Source organism: Ixodes scapularis, unplaced genomic scaffold, assembly GCF_016920785.2.
Source record: "Ixodes scapularis isolate PalLabHiFi unplaced genomic scaffold, ASM1692078v2 PGA_scaffold4__175_contigs__length_147842914, whole genome shotgun sequence".
Taxonomy (NCBI): domain Eukaryota; kingdom Metazoa; phylum Arthropoda; class Arachnida; order Ixodida; family Ixodidae; genus Ixodes; species Ixodes scapularis.
This window is the reverse complement of record NW_024609879.1, coordinates 93,309,069-93,326,223: the sequence shown is the minus strand read 5'-3', so window position 1 is coordinate 93,326,223 and position 17,155 is coordinate 93,309,069. Positions and strand designations below refer to the sequence as shown.

The following is a 17,155-nucleotide window of genomic DNA, read 5'->3' as shown; positions in this document are numbered from 1 at the left end:
TGCTTCTGTTAAGTGTTAATTTCTTCTGGAAATGATAATCGTCCGCAAAATACAAAAATGTCATTCTGTGCCCAGATGAAACTCTCATCCAAACCTTAAAATATCCATCGTTTGCAATAGACCTTTTGCGATAAGTCTACAATGTAGAAGCTCTGCTCCCATCTAACTGCCAAGGCTCGCACATGCTTTAATGGAGACACAAGTGTTAGAAATGGCATCTTTTTCATCAGTCTGAAAAAAAAGCACTGCCAAAACTGAGGTGTTCAAGCGAGCTGTTAGGAGTTTACCACAATGATCTTTTAAAATTTTTATTCGTGAGAATAAGTTGGCAGTGTTAGAAGACGAGATCGATAAACAGGCAAGCTGGTTGAGACATGTTTGTTCCCTGTCCACTTAGTCATTTTTGGTTAGAACAGTGGTGGTCGTCCCCTTAGTCAAGACTCTTGTAGACGTCTGGGCACAAAGTGGTGGTTTAACCTTGCAGTTTTGTGCATCACATTTAAAAGCCTGTTGTACTCTAGGATTCTGAACTCTAGAGATAGAATCACGGCAGTCCAGAAGTATTTGTGAAACCAAAAGTTAATCGAGCTTCGTAAAATGTTCCTTTTGTGCGAGTCTTTGAAAAATAAAATGCCCTGCCGTGTGGATCTGCGTATATAAGGCGGGCGATTGAATAAAGTAGTTGAGTTTGGGAAGTGCGTTTGTTCCTTTCTCTACCGATCTCGAAGTTTTCCTCCTGCTACTCGGAGGGCAGCTCAATTTTGCACCCAGAACTGCTGCTGCAAAAAAAATTTCCCCCCACGGGTTTATATACTAGATATACTTCCTGAATTACATGTAAACTACCTGCACTTAAAACCATTGTGCACGAAGTATTCCTTTATTTACTTGCAGATTTTGCTAAGATTTCCTACAAAACGAATCAACATTGCAGTGTTTAGTACTATTAAACAGACTTAAGAAGCTTTGCATACTGTGCCCTTCCATTTTGTCATTCGATGGGGTTTCTGTGCAAAAAGGCCTATACTCGCATTCTACTGCAGGGCCCAGTTGAGACTGCTACGGTAGGCACTGCTGCGCTTGGTTATTGCAGACTCTAAAATTGCTACTCGTATACGTTGTTTCACTAAAACTTGGCAAAAAGCAAACACTAAAACCCCCTCAGGCCCATCGAAGCAACAGGCAAAGCATGCTGCAGCCCTTGCCAAAGCTACAGGGGTGAGGGTAACCCAAGCAGTTGAAGAGGGGAAAGAGGAACTCCACACTTACTTGGACCCTCTTGTGTGCCCTAGACGTCGTTTTGTCCCCTTTGAAAAATGAGCCAGTCACCCGAAAATCGTGCAAAAGTGGCTTTCCTCTCTCGGCTGTGGCTTCAAAAGCAGCTTGCGCAACCTGCGAGACGGCCACTATGCGGAGAGGAAGTCGTCTGCTTGCTCGGGGGTTGCGGTGATGTCGGAACGAAAATGAATTCCGATTCACTTTGATACTATTTGTTTCTCATCAGCTAATAAGAGCTCAATGTTCCGACATCTAATATTATCTGTTTCTCATCAGCTAATATAGGCTCGGCGTTTTGACATCATTGCAACCCCTCTGCAAGAAGCAGATCAACTTGTGCTCCGCGTAGTCTGGCGTCTCCCTCCATAGTACTGATTGGCTCACTGGAGTATATGCTGTTTATTAAATTAACAAAAAAAATATACAGTTACCATGCTTTCACTCTCGTAGTCATCGTACAAGAAACATGGTAGCGACAGTTTCTTTGCCCCTCCAAAAAACTAGTTGGACTGTAAAGAAACCCAAGCCTTTCCCACCTCTCAAGTAATAAAGTGTGCCTTGCAAACATCTGCCCCTATTGGGGAATTTCAAAATTTTTTCAAAGGAAAATGAATGTTACGATTAAATTTCATAGACATACTTGCAGGCGGATATTTTGTACATGGTCAAAATTTTATAAAAAAAATCAACGACCATCAATATTTCGCAAAAGGGAAACTCTTCCTCAATCCCACTTTTTTTTATCCGAGACCCTCTTTCCTTCGGCAGCCAGTAGCTCGGACACCGGCTCCTGTGGGGAGAGGAGTGAAGATTGCGAGAGAAAGGAAACTGGGAACCAGTTTTCTTTCCACCTAGCAAGTATGAGGAAATGTAATGCCACCTGCGATGTGATGAAAATATCTGCGAGGACAAGGGATACATCGACACATTCAGACTTGCTGACACGACTGCCGGCATCTGTTTTCTTTCAGAAATACGACAAATGCGATTCAGATCACAAAAAAACAGATAGAGATGACAGTATATTTTATACGGTTGAAGTACTCCAGGTGTTTTTGCAGGTGCCGACAGGTTACACTAAAAAATGCGAGTAAGCAATGCACACACACACAAAATAAATCTCTTCTGCAACTTATGCAGAACTACATATGCAGCAAAGGAAAACACATAGCAACGTAGCATACAACTTCCAGGCGCGCTGAGACGTCATGCATGTTACATAGAATAAAAACAGTATTATTCCATTTCATTTATTATACCTTAAAGACATCTACAATGCATTACATGAGGGTGAAAGCAAGAAAGTTGGGGACATAGATATATATGGAAACGAAATTATAACCAGTGATGGGCGTTGCGCAATATACAGCTCTGTATTTATATTATACATACATTACCATATACCCCATATGGTAACAAGAAAACTCTCCAACACAAGAAATATAATGACACTAAATAATAAGATATGAAACACTTGTATACTCTTCACAACCCAGTGCATCAACAAGTGCACCGAACAGTGCATAATAAAACAGCCTAAATGCGACACAAAAGAGAAAGCGAGTTGTACAGCCTTGAACGCACAAACTCCTTCAACACTAGAGGGCGAATAACGCCTGCAAGTAGAGTGCGACGACAATGCCCTTGTAATTAAGCTCATGAAAGTATTTAAAAGTAATTGGTTAGCCCGTCTGCAAACAACGTTTTATAATTTGTTGCTGCTGCTTTGAACCTGGAGCTTTCCCCTAATGGCAGTGCTTCCCAATTAAAAAAAATCTTTGATGTTTGCCATTGCAGATGTGCTGCTTTCATTTATAAGATGGCACTGAAGTGAAAAAATGTCGGGATAATTCACACTGTCTTGAAGTAAGCAATGGCGGCTGTTTTGTGTGTTCTATCCCACACAAGCACACCTTAGTTGTTTGCTTCCAGACACTTAGCGTATTGCGATCACTCGATTTTCTCTAACCATTTCCTGATCAACTGGTTATGTTGTTCCCCCAATCTACTCACTGAACAGACACGGACTGACTGACTGTTGCTCTTTTCTTTTAACTTTCATTTACCTCTAGATATGCAAGCCTAACTTTGCACGCAGCTCCTAAACTAAGAAGCGTTTAATTTCCTCAAGATTTCAAGTTCCTTCGTTCCTTTTTTGCAAACTGAATCGCATTTTGCAGCTTCAATAATGGGCAGATATTGGCAGCACGTTAGTACTTCTTTGATTCACAAAGCTGATCACGTGATGTTAAAGGGCACAAAGGAGGGTGCAAGCGGGAGATACCCGATATGTATCTCTCCCCTTGCACCCACCTTTGTGCCCAAGCAACAAACTGAATGACTGCCTAATGTCAGACTGTTTTCTTTATATTCCACTTAGCACTAATTTATTTTCATTCAGCCCTACCTTCATCAACGGTAACTTTGCATGCAGCTCCTCTTAAAGTACACGGTCGCTTTTCATTTCACTCCAATTTAAAGTCATATTACCTGTTTTCTGCAAACTGGATAGCTTTTCTAAGACTGAAGCAAGGCCATACCAAGTCATTTCTCAGTAATGCTCGTATTTCTTTGGCCCACAGAGCTGATCATGTCACTTAAAAAGACCTCACATATGCCAGATGAGATACCTGCTTCTGTCAGTAAACTGGCCCATATCAATGGCACTGCAGCCATTTCTGGACTAGCAATTGAAACAACTGATGGTGAACGCAAATTAAGACTCAACAATAAAGTTGCTTCCTGCTGAACAAATATGGACAGGAAATAAAACACACAGTGAAACTTCTGAAAAGGTTATCTACAAGAGCCCCCACGGGTATAAGGGAATGCGGATCCCTCTTCCACCCTTATGTTCATATAGATGGGTTCTCGGCACAAATGTTTTCCAACAGTTCTCTCACCTATACAGCTACTGATTTTTGCGACTAGTATCATGAACCAACAGGTTAGAATACCGTTTGAATGCTTTCCCACAAGTGCTACATGCTACTGTCCTTCCTCCGCATGAACCTTCCTGTGATACATCAAGCCAGTACTCCGTGCGAACGCCTTCTGACAAACCTCGCATTGGTACGGCTTTTCACCCGTGTGAATCCTCATGTGTCTCTGCAAGTTGACCTTCTTAGAAAACCTTCTCTGGCAGACATGACAGCTGAATGACTTCTCTCCCGTGTGCGTCATTTCGTGATTGGCAAAATGTTGCGGATGGCGACTCCAATAAGGGCAGAAGCGGCATCGGCGTATATTCCCTTGGTGCTGAATCTTAGGTTGTTGCACGTCCAACTCGCTGCTCAGGAAAGAGGGCTCGGTGATCTCATCTTTGAAGGTGACGCACTCCAAATCGGCGGGCCATGTGACTATCACTGTTGGCAAGAAATAAGAAAGGTTGGGATCATCCATTTTGCCCAACTTCTATCGGTTTCTTTGAGTTCTACCACGTTGACATTGGATCACAGCTGCACGCAAGATGCTGTCAACTCAGACGGACTGCGAGAGCAGTGCAGCAATTGCGGAAGATTGTTAAAAATTTAAAGGTGAACATAACACAACTTCTTAAAAAATTAAGTGGGCGCACTTTGTAATTCAGGTACCCTACACAATCCTTCACCAAGCAAAGGACATACATATCACAAGCTATTTCAGACGGATGAAGAAAATGCAGTGTTAAGCACTCAAACAATTAACTCTAAATACCTAGGACATGAGCACTGGCATATCAAAATACAGTAAACTTGCATTGATTAGACCTCTGTTTGAATTTTTTCTTTAATTCGATTGTGTTCAAAAGTCCTCGTGGGCACCAATACATTTCTGTGGGGGAATAAATTCTAATTCTAACGTGCAAGGACTTTGCACCATTTAATCCAACCGAAGCGGAAACGTGCAGACACACGCTGCACCGTGGTGACAGAGACGCCGGTGCATGACGAGCACCGTGAAATTCGAGAGCCGCCGACGTGGTCTTCGGCTGAAGACTGGTTTGCTCCCCGCCCTGGGTGGCACCTTAAGACTTTGTGAACGTGGATAATAGCGTTGGAGTCAAAAATTTGGGGGGGTTTTTAACATGCCAAAACAACGACAGGCATCTGGCACGCCTCAGCGGAGGACTGAGGATTAATTCGGACCACCTGGGGATCTTTTGACGTGCAACCGAAAGCTCGGTTACACGACGCCTCCTCTGCAATAAGCCTACGTCAGATTGCGGGCACCTCGGCCGGGATTCGAACACGCCACATGGGTACCCGTAGGCCAGCGCTTTCGCCTTGGAGCCACCGAGGCGGCTAGTGTTAGAGTCTGCAGACCGCTTATGAAATCATATATGAAATCATATAGCCAATGTGGCTGGTCGCAGGATGGACGCAGAATAATAATTGGCTTGTGGGGATATTTATACAGCGTGTTGTTGGTCTGCCATTTAAAGTTGCGACGAGTCACTCGCTGTAGATGAGCAATTTGGCCAGTGCGGTACAACTGCTAGCCTGGGGTCTTTAACGTGCACCACGCAGTAGTGATACACGACCGCACGCCGGTACGATGCTCATCCAGATCGAAACGGGCAGGGGTGGGGCTCGAACCCAGGATCCCTGGGTTCTGCAGCGCGAGCTTTCGCTCCACGCGCGTCGAGCTGGGTGTGCGCTTCAGCCCACTCGGCCACCGATCCCCCCTAATTGGGCCGTTTTCCCGCCTAAATACAATCTCTGAATAATTTTATTTAAATTTTAAGGTTACGCCAGGGTCGAATTAATGCAAGTTTTAGTGTAAACGTGTAATACTGGAACTTGGCATGAAATTGCGCAAGCATACGAAAATATTGGATGTCGTCCATTACAGAACTGAAAAACAAGTGATCAAAGTCAATAGGCCAGGACTTTAAAAGGAAAGCACTTGCAACACAAAAGTGACAACACTTGAAGGTTATGAAAAATAGACTTGCACACTCTTACTAACATTTCTGTGCATTCATATCTACCCTTGACTGACACAGCATAACATGTGTCGTTATGACCTGTGCTGACACATGTGCAGGTCTTTTTTCTTCACCTCCAGAAACGCATTGGAAACTAGATAGAACTGTAGCAATTGCTGTTAGGTGGTCAAAGTCTGCAACAAATCACTCCATTGGTGGAATATTCTTCAAAATGCCACTGTAGCACTCAACACAGAATATCATTCTCTAGTCCAGGAAAAACACACAACAACTAGTAAAAAAGTGTGGTCCAAGCAGCACTTTTCACGTTTCCTAGTTTCAAACACTAGATGCAAGCGTCTGCAATGAGACAACAGCATTAAACTAATTTTGTTTGCAGGAGTGCCGTGAATCAAATCAGATGGGTCAAACCATCTCGGCTCCGGTGTGATCAAGTTCACGCGGCAGCCCAGGCGGCAACCACATTGCTTGAATGCTGCAAAAACAAACCAAACAGGTCACTGCCAGGAAATAATTAGCACAAGTGCAAGGCCGACAGCGCAAAAATGCGGATGATGAAATTATCATCCGTGCTTTAACAATCTTGTCTTGTGCGCGCTGTTGTACAAGTGGCAACCTCGGTGTATAATCACACTCCTTATGCTCTTCAAATATTTCTAAAATTGACTGAATTAGTGGTTTTCCATGATGCTCAGCAATTTTCTAACGAAAAAGATATGTTTAGTTTTACAAAATATTGTGAAAATTAGCCTCTTGCCCCCCCACCCCTGGCCGTATAACTCACCCACACAAATTGCATTAGTGGAACACTCGCGAAATCTAAAGCCTAGAAAAACACACCATGTATAAGTCATCAGCAAACAAACTAGACAACTGAGGATGAAACACAGGAGGGCAAGTCATTGATAAATAATAAAAAAAGAATATTCAAAACAGAACCTTGACTTACCCTGGACTATATAGGAACAAATGGCAAGAAAGTGTTATTTACGAATACAAATGGCGACTGGTTAGTTAAAAGGGCATCCATTTAGGAAAGCATGCTGGATTCATCACTGAGTGTGCTAACCCTATAAGTGCCTTGGACGAGCTGTGCTCGTCAGCCGCTTTCTGGTTGAAAATGCCATGGACAAGCTCAGGTCGTCCAGTGGTTTTTCCAGTAGTCCTTAATACTACAACTCGTCCGAGTAGTTTGCGGCGCTGATCATTGATGGCAGCACTCAGTTTAGTTGGCGCCTTTTTTTTTTCGCCGCCACTGATTTTTGTGTAATACACTTTTGAAATTCTATCTGTTATACTAGTGGACTAAAACTCCTTAATAAAAATATATGGCCTTTTTAGGTTCCTTAAAAAAAAAAGTGGCACTTAAGGGGTAAACCATGAAGCAGTAGATTATACATGACATTATCAAATGCTTTGGCAAAATCGAGAAATATGCAATGAACTTGGGAACCACAATCCATAAAGAGGTAAAGGTCATGAGTGGTAATGATGAATGTTAGTACCAGCCGAATTTTGCATGCAAATAAAACTATGAAAACTGTGTTGTGGAAGTCAAAGTAAAAAAATTGTTTTCAGAAAACATTTGTTGTGTGACGATATGATGTGCTATAGAAGTTTGCATGGAATACTGGTTAGCATTATATAGAAGTAATTGAGAGTACATTGCCAAACCCTTGGTGATTCTAATGAGGCTTGCCATAAACTATACTCCGCATCACTAGTTGCATGCAGCACAGGTGAAGGCAAAGCCAGGCGAAGGAAGGGAAGAAAGGGCAAGCACCAGGAAGGTTGGGAAGGAGACAAGGCTCTCCTCTTTAATGTCCCTAGTGCTCTCCCTTTTTCCCCTCACCTTCTATTGCTGTCCTCTCCCGTCGTGCCTTTCTGGTGATTGCCCTTTCTCTCTTTGCCTGGCATTGCCTTCGCCTGCACTGCACACAACTAGTGACACGAAGTATAGGCCTGAGATAACTAGTATTCATTTTCCCGTTTTGCTGGGTGCATTAGATTACTAGGCTTTATTTTACTCACTGGAAATGTGCGAGGCGACTCAAATAAATTAAGGGAAGGAAAACCAATCCACCGATCCCTGAAGTAGGCGGGATCGGCAAGCCAGGCTTCAAAACAGCGTTATGCGTGGTCGCCCACGTGTAACGCCGTTTTGAAGCCTGGCTTGCCGATCCCGCCTACTTCGGGGATCGTGGATTTGTTTTCCTTTTCTTATTTTATTTGAGTCGCCTCGCACACTTCCAGTGAGTAAAATGAAGCCTAGTAATCTAATCCACCCAGCAACAAAAATAATTTGTCCCTAGGACGTCACAAGGGTATGGAATTCAGGTAACAAGTTTCCAGGAAACGTAACAGTATAGACGAAACATATATTGGTACATTGGTAGTTTAGGCCCATGTTGCAGTAAGAGAAACTTTGTCTAAATTGCCAGCTAAAAACATTGTTTGTGTATGTCTCGTCAGAATATTAGGCACTGGAGAAAATCGGCCATCTGTGTTAAGTCCTTCTTTCCCTCTTTTTGTTCACATTCTGCTTATTGAAAAATCCGACGAAGGAGCCCAAGTAAGCACCTGATATCGCCACCCCCGCCGTCTCCTTCCACACAATAAAGCCCGTCTGCTATGGTCAGCGTCACCATGGCAACAAAGCTTTTTATGGAGGAACGCATCTGAAGCTAGCAATGGCAGGTGCCATCTTTCAAATGTCATCTGCTAACGTAAACAAAGTCAGACATGCCCTTGTGCAGGTCAAAATTGAGCAATAAACAGTAGCCAGGCAAGCCCTTGGCAGTTCCAACAAGGCTAGGCGAACGCTAAGCAGAACGTAAACAAAGAGTAGATAAGGATTTAATAAAGATGGCTGATTTTCACCAGTGCCCAATATTTTTATGAGCCTTGCACGAAAAGCATGTTGTTTTGACCATCCAACAGCCAGTTTTTTTTGCTTGAACATAGGGCTAAAGTATGAAAATGCCCATATATTGCTGAAAAGATGTCCGTTTTATGGGTCCATATCGTTTCGACAAAATATGAACCCCATGGTGCAACCACAGGTTCATAAAAGTCACAACTGGCAGTGATAATAAATCTGCAAGATCCAGTTTGTAGAAATATCAGGGTATAAATAAAAAATTGCCTTTCAGTCATGTGTTGATTAAATTCTACATTGTTCAATCATCTTGCACAAGACGCTACATGTTAAGCGCTTTGCTTCAAGATTAAACCAAAATGTACACAATATTGCACCCTCCATGTGTTGATTTAAATGGGACTTCCCTTCAAATGACATGAACCATGGTTTCCAAAATCCGTGTCTTTAATAATGAAGAACACTGTCTTACTTTTTTTTATTGCTAGCCTGCGACATGAATATTAAACAGCGACATTGTGGTAAAAATGACACGCTGGTCCATCTATGGTTAATGCGACATCATTAAAAGGGCAGCAACTTTATCTATATACAATCTCTGCATGATTACTGATTTGTGAGTTTTCCAACAAAACTGAACTAAATGCAGCATGTAGCTTCTTTTTCTTTTGCTGTTTAAAAAAAACCATTTAAAGCACTGGAATCCAGGAACAATTTATCAAAAGCCCTAACTGCAGTTAAAAAATAGCATGTCAAGGTCACAATCAGCACTTCCCACCTTGCCCACATGTGAGCAGATACGGGTGGATATTGAGTGGTCCAAGCGCCACCAGCGGTACCGCTCAAACAGGCAACGAAAAGAGACTGTTTTGAAACAGCGCTCCTCCTTGGAGATTGGCAACTGACAGCCTAAGAATGTTGGTTGTAGGCCCATTATGAAGCTGTCGCTCTGGTGCAAGTACCGCGCACAAAATGACATGCTGCTCGAGATGGTGTAAAATCTTGCCGAAGTTCACTTGCAGTGCAGACTCAGTTACAAGCAACATGGTCCTGGGATCCAGGGAATAGCAAATACAACCTCTTTAAAAGCAGCACTTCTCCAGCTTAAAATTAACACAGACAAAGGAGCATGCACAGCACAGGAATCCCCATAAAATACAAACCATTCCATGCATTCAAGACTCCCCCCTCCCCCCCCCCCAAAAAAAAAAAAAAAAGAGATGAGGCTGGTGGTTCACTCACCTTATGCAGGCATGAATGATGCTGACCCTAGAAGGGTGAATTGTGGCATGTACAATGCATGTATACATAAGTCAACTGAATTCTCCTTCATGATTCGTGGGCAACGGAGAACAAAATATGCATCTTTATGAGCAGAAGACACAAACTAAACTGAATCGCCGCTAAATTATGAATCTGGCTGCATCACTGAAAGCAGGAACCATATTTTCCACAAAACATGCCCGCAATATTCTTTTTTTAGTTGATAAGAGCCATATGAGATGCAAATGCTGGTTTGAAACCTAAAGGAATGCTATGCCAAATATTTCGGTGTCCATATTAAGTGGTACACAATCTTTCCACGAGCCAGCAACCGATTGTGTGTGCAAGCACATGCAACGAAATTGACGTCATAGTCCTCCATGACGGTGACATGTGACAGGCACGTAGCCAAGGGGGGGCCCATGGGGCCCAAACCCCCCCCCCCCCCCCCCCCCCCCAAATTTTCCATTTTTGCTGGGACCCTCCTCTTCCCCCCTCCCCCTCATACAGCATTTTGTCATAAGCAAAACCCCCCCCCCCCCCCCCGAAACAAAATCCTGGCTACCTGCCTGACATGTGACAGTGAAATGTGTGGGCTATGGTGAAAAGGAGAATAAAGAAAGACTTTTCTCTCCACAGTATGGTCTGGTGTAAAAGGTAGGCGATTAATTGGTCTAACAAGCATGTAGCTTTCACTTGTGGAGATGAAAAGCCCGTCTTTATTTTCACTGCCATCTTAAACGTTAATGGAGGACTGACTTCACTTTCGTTGCGTGTACTCGTGCATATCGTTGGCTGCTGGCTCGTGCAAAGGTTAAGCGCCACCTATAATAGACACTAAAATGTTTGGTTCACTATCCTTTTAAACTGCGTCTGCTACCCTGTCTTTCTTGGCTTGTTCTAACGTGACGAATGCAAAGATCCAAGGTTTGTTTTGTGCACACGGTACATTTGTTGCACCTAAAGCAGTTATGCTCTAGATCAGTGGTTCTCCAAAGGGGGTCTATGAGCTCATTGGGGTCCGCGTAGCCCTTTCTCATAAGTTAAGCCCGGCAAGAAAAGTTTTTTTTAATGCGAAAGCATTAACTGTCCCATGGAGCGGAGCCGGCGGCATATGCAACTGTGAAAATGTTCAAGAATCCTGCAGCATCTGTAACCGCGCAAAACATGCAAGAAAGCCCCAGGAACCAGCGGCGTCTGTGGTTGAGCAAAACTGCACAACGTGAAAGAAATCCCCAGCAAGACAGCTCCTAGATAACCATTGGCTGGGAGGGCACGCATAGTTCTAAGGAATGCCACCCCACGAAGAAGCCCTCTTCCTGGCGCTCTGGCTTGCACGCCAGGAAGGGGCGTGCTTGGCTGCCACTCTCGAGTCACGCATTGCCGGAGGGGAGGGTTCAACCACGGGGTTCGACCACTTCCGCTCCTCTTCGGGCTACCCGACGCATCTACATCATCGGCGGCCACAACCTCGGCAGTAGCAAAATGCGGCCGTCCATGCCACGACACCGCAGGCGAACTAAGAAAGCAAAAGAATGATATTCATGCTTTCGCATTCACAACTCTTAAATGCTTTACCGTCCTACTTTTTTTTTAGATTGAGAAGAAACGTGTGTAAGCCAATGAGAGAAATCTGGTTCACACTAGCCCTCAGTTATATCCATTTATTAAATCATTATCATAATTAACCTATATATACCTTTTCCTTCCCCTCATTAGGAACGGGGTCCTCCATCGTCTCCGCCGATCCACAAGGGGTCCGTAAAACCAATGGTTGAGAACCACTGTGCTAGAGTAGAGGTACATTATAATCAAAGCCCATTGACAACCTTCCACATATCCCTCTATGCAATACCAGACTTGTATTTTCGTAATGGGGATGAGTGTTCCTCACCTTTCACAAACTTGAATCGAAGATGCTAGTTTACTTATAGCGAGTTTGTTTGAAAATGATCTGCTGGGCGAGTTGGTTATTTAGAGCGCCTGAAATGCAGAAACTTGATCTACCGTAAGTCAAATTTGGATGTTTTACATGCCAAACCAACGACGAGCATTTGGCACGCCCCAGCGGACTGAGGATTAATTTCGACCACTTGGAGATCTTTTGATGTGCAACCGAAAGCTCGGTTACACGGCGCCTTCTCCGCAATAAGCCTCCGTCAGATTGCGGGCACCTCGGCTGGGATTCCAACCCGCCACATGGGGATCCGTAGGCCGGCGCTCTCGCCTCGGAGCCAACGAGGCGGCAGAAGCTTGAATTAAAATGAGCCATAATAATCGGCGCCTGCACATAGAAATCTAAACTTTTCGTAAAAGGTGTATTTCACAGATGGTGTTTACATTGTAAAATTACAAGGTATAGCTCCCATTCTGTAAAAAAAATGGGGCCAAAAAACTTGGCAGAGTCAACAGTGGATGGCAATACAAATGACAGAGTCGAGTGGCGAAGCGCGTGTGGGGCACACATTGAAAGATGGCGATACTTGTGTAGCTGACCAAGCCTGTATTATGACCAGTGAAAGCAGATGAAATCAATTTTCAGCGGGAGTGCCACCATTGTCTGCATTTATTTTGAAACCAAAGGTGCATTACAAAAATAATGTTTATTTTAATAGACCACGGGTGTAGCAGACAATTTCTATGTTTTTTTTTGTTTTTTTTAAGAGACAGCTAGAACTAAAGTTGGAACACGGAGGTAGCACCATCTATGAATATGTGCACCGAATGCACCCCACCACTTAACTGTCGTCTCTGCCGCCATCCGACGTTGACCGTAGTAAGTGTTTGGCCCCCTTAATTACAAAAAGGGAGCTACACCTTGCAATTTTACAAGGTAAAACCCACGTGTGAAATACACCACTGACAAAAAGTTTAGACTGCCATGTGGAGGCGCCAATTTTCGATTGAGCTTCGGCCCACAAGCAGTCGAAGTCCACAGGGCAACGATGTCGCCTTGTGGGCTTCAAGCCACAGGGGAAGACTGAACACACTGGGAAGGGTGCTTCAGAAAGCCATTGAGAATGTTGGCTTGGCCTATGCCACCTCCCTTGCTGGACTAAAGTTTTCCACCAAGAAGACTCTCCCTCATACATAAGTGGCGACTTGTTGAAGTGCCGTGGCAGCTAACCTTCCTTGGACCTGAAGTCAAGATCACCCCGACGATGACGTCCCTTGGACTTGCCATCGACCAGGCGGTTAGAGGCCAGCCATGACCACCATCATCGCAAGAACCCGGTCCCACCTCCACTGTGTCGACGACTTCCACAGGGCACTTTCACTGCCATGATGTTGTAGTTGTATCTGGGCCTGGATTATGCGCTGCCCTTCCTGTCTCTGAAAAGACTGCAGAGGGAGGAGCTTGAGACGCTGCAGCGGGTGGGACTCCAGGTGTGTTTTGATGCCCACAGGTATGCCATTTCGGCCCAGACTCTCCTCAAGGCGGGGAGGAACACTGTTCTCAACAACGGCGAGAGGCACACGTTGAATGACCCGACGCAGCTTGTCGGCCGGCCAGACACTGCCACCCTAGTGGAGAGGATGCGACGATGCCCCAAGACCCGGATGGAGGTGCTCTTAAGGAGGCACATGGAGGTTGTTGGACCCCCAGGGCAGACGTCACTGCCCCCTCCTTCTTCGGGTCCCAGCAGGTCGATGTGTCGCTGGACCTTGCCAACATGACCAGCAAGAGGGCGCAGGACACGGCCGTCACAAGGCAGCTGGTGCTCAGCACCTGGCCGGCGACCGGGCAGATGGCGGACTGGCTGCAAGTCTACACAGATGGCTATGGCGACCCCGCGAGAGGCACGGCATCGGACGCTGGCTCGCCTCCTCGACGACGACGAAGCTGACGGCGATCGAGACTGGGCTCCGGAAGCTCTTACCGTGGTTGCCTGGGAGGGCGGTCGTCCCGTCGGACTCTAATAGCCTCGTCCCACTAGAGCGACAAACACCGAGTTTTGTCCGACGACACCACAAAGTTCCGTGTCGCCGATGCTGTCCCACTGCAACGACCGACACCCGCGACAATCGCCGACAAGCGCCGACAAAAGATCGACGACGGACGAGTTATTGTCTGTCGTTGGACTTGGAACGCAGCAAGCAGTCCCACTGAGGAACATCTCTCGGAGACAAACTTATCCTCCTCGCCCGTTTATGCCTTCTGTTGCCTCCCTTCCCACCCTTCTACCCTTCCTCCCGGAACGAGAAGCCCTTGGCGGCCACTCCTCGTTCCCGGCCCCGCAGTTCCGGTCCCTCGATTGCACGTAGTGGTCGCGGGCGCGGCTTGCTGGCTGGCGCCGGGCAGTCGTGTTGCGAAAGGAAATTTGCAGTGGCTGGTTTTGCTCGCGAAAACTTGGTGCGCGAGGTGGTGCTTCAAGACGCCGAAGTTTACGCCCCTGCATCAGGATGGATACACCCATGTGCGAGGACTGACCAAAGTAAGACCGCTCACCACGAAGTAGGACACGACGTTCCGCGGCAAGCCATTCCGGCAGACGAGAGACTTTTCATCACGTTTTGTGATAATCGGGATGCCGTATTGTCCGCCTGCCCTCGATCATTCGAATAAGAAGTTATAAAGATCCTCAAAACCACCGTAAAACTCCGTGGCGCTCACCTAGAATGCCTCGAACGGCCAAAAAGAAAAAAAAAAGAACGATTCGGGTATTTCTAGTTCGGAAAAAGTTTGGTGTCGATTGTCACGACTGTTTACGGAAAGTCGCCAACGGCAAATGAAGAGAAGCGGAAGCTTTAATCAAGAAATAAAGTAATCGTCTCCACTTTCCCCGTGTTTGTCGGCGCGTTTTATGCCCAAAGAGCAAAACACGAAAACCGCGTCGCCAGACTCTGTTTGTCTTTGTATTCTGAAGTGTTTTGTTGACAACTCCAGTCCCACTAGGAAACAAGTTTTCTTGCCCCCGTGTTCTGCGTCGTGTCCGCCAGGTGGGACGGCGGACTCCGACAAACAGGCTGTCTGTCGGTGTCGTCTGTCGCTCGTTGTCGTGTGTCGCTGTCGCTTGTTGCTGTCTGTCGCTCTAGTGGGACGCGGCTATAACGGCACAGCGGCATCTACTCCGCCCCGACGACGACACCCCACCGCTCGCCCGCTCCGTCGTGTCGCTCACCCTGCGGCTCCGGGATCGCGGGTTGGAAATCGCCTTCCAGTGAGTGACCAAACGGGAGGCACTCACTTGATCGAATGACGTTTTAGCGAACGCCCACGTTTCATCGAACGACACATTAGCGAATAGTCGGACGCCGCGAAGCGGCGTTTTCGGGTGGGCCAAGTGAGTTCATATTTTTGTAATGAGTTGCCGCAGACTGTTGCCGCGAAGCGGCGTAAAGCGCAGGGCGGCGGATGGGTTAACGCGCGCCCCCGTTATTCGCTAAAACGACCATTCGCTCAAATGTCGCCGTTCGCTAAAATGTCATTCGCTCTTGTGATATGGACCCCGTAGACTGTCGCCGCGAAGCGGCGTAAAGCGCAGCGCGACGGATGGGTTAACGCGGGCCCAGGTTATTCGCTAAAACGACCATTCGCTCAAATGTCGCCTTTCGCTAAAATGTCATTCGCTCTTCTGATATGGACCCCGGAACAAAGATACGTTCAGCTAAGCCTACCTGCGACGTCCGAGGCTGCGCTGGCCCGCGGTCGACCGTCGAGTCTTAAAGTTTCTGGACGACGTCGGAATCACCTGCAGACTCTGACCGGACTTTTCGGTCAGGCTCCGGACCCCGCCGACCACTGTGCTGACCACTGTGGTGCTGACTGTGCCGCCGACCGCGAGAACGCAGTCCGCGCGAGCTGCCTTCGCGCCGTTCCTCCTGAGCACCCCGAGTGAGGATAGTGGTTGATTCTAATCCGCATTCCGTGAGCAGATGGATTCAACACAATCCACACTCCGAGTGCGGATTGTGTTGCGTGACGGTGGAGGTCACAGGGGCTGGATGGCGAGCGCCGATTGGGAGCAGTGGGGCTAACCCAGCTAACCTGTGGGGCTGACCTGGCTGACCGGCTGACCGTCGAAGCAGTGGTGGCGGTGGCGCTCCGTCGCCGCAACGCCTGCGCAACGCTATTTGGGGGCGCCACCATGTGAGGATTCGTAAGGATTCGTAGCAGACGACACAATAGCTCGTGTCACGTGACAACACAGATTGAAAAACGCTGGACGTTTTTCAATCTGTGATGCGGTCACGTTGGCATGGTAAGTGAGAAGAGTAAGGAGGAAAATGAGAAAGAGGCGAGGCAGCAAGGGAGCATGGCTTGTGGAGGCTACGCGGCCGACGTCATGCCCTCTCCTACCCTTCTATCCTCCTTGTACAAAACGCTTACCCTGGTGGGGAAACGGCCCATAGAAGCCTACCGCAGCGCAGTGACCGGATTGTGTACTCGCCTGCTTGCGGGTACCCCCGATTTGCAACAGATGGCGCTGCGGCGCGAGAAAAAAAATAGGAATCGGATCTTGCGTGGAACTTTACGAGAGAGTGCGCAAAATAAACCGAGAGCACGACAGTCCTCCATTGAAAATCCACGAGAAACCATCTCCGTCAATTTAGCCGGTCGCCCACCCGGAGTGAGAGTTCGCGGTACTCCACATAGGTGGCGCCACAGAAAAAGAGAAAACCGAGTACACAATCCAGTCGCTTATTTGGCTCTCGTTGTCTATCTTACACCCTGCCCTGGATTAGGATAGACTAAATTTCGGAACGCAGCCGAATGCATGGTCTGTGTTTTTATTGTCGAGTTTCACCTACGCTAAAACTTGACAGCATTGTTTGCTGAAAGCCTTCTAAGAAGCGAACCTAAT

At 46.5% G+C, this 17,155-nt stretch overlaps 1 long non-coding RNA gene across 2 annotated transcripts; it reads right to left on the bottom strand.

The window, feature by feature from the left end:
- Nucleotides 1-2,274: 2,274 nt before the first annotated feature.
- On the bottom strand, nucleotides 2,275-16,402 carry LOC120837421. Of its 2 annotated transcripts, none has more exons than XR_005714898.3 (3): nucleotides 15,969-16,402; nucleotides 10,329-10,355; nucleotides 2,275-4,643 (listed from the first exon to the last, which is right to left on the bottom strand). It is a non-coding gene; the product is annotated as an uncharacterized LOC120837421 (long non-coding RNA). The 2 variants fall into 2 exon arrangements; XR_005714897.3 differs by lacking the exon at nucleotides 15,969-16,402 and adding an exon at nucleotides 13,477-14,169 and having other exon boundaries at nucleotides 2,513-4,643.
- Nucleotides 16,403-17,155: the final 753 nt, after the last annotated feature.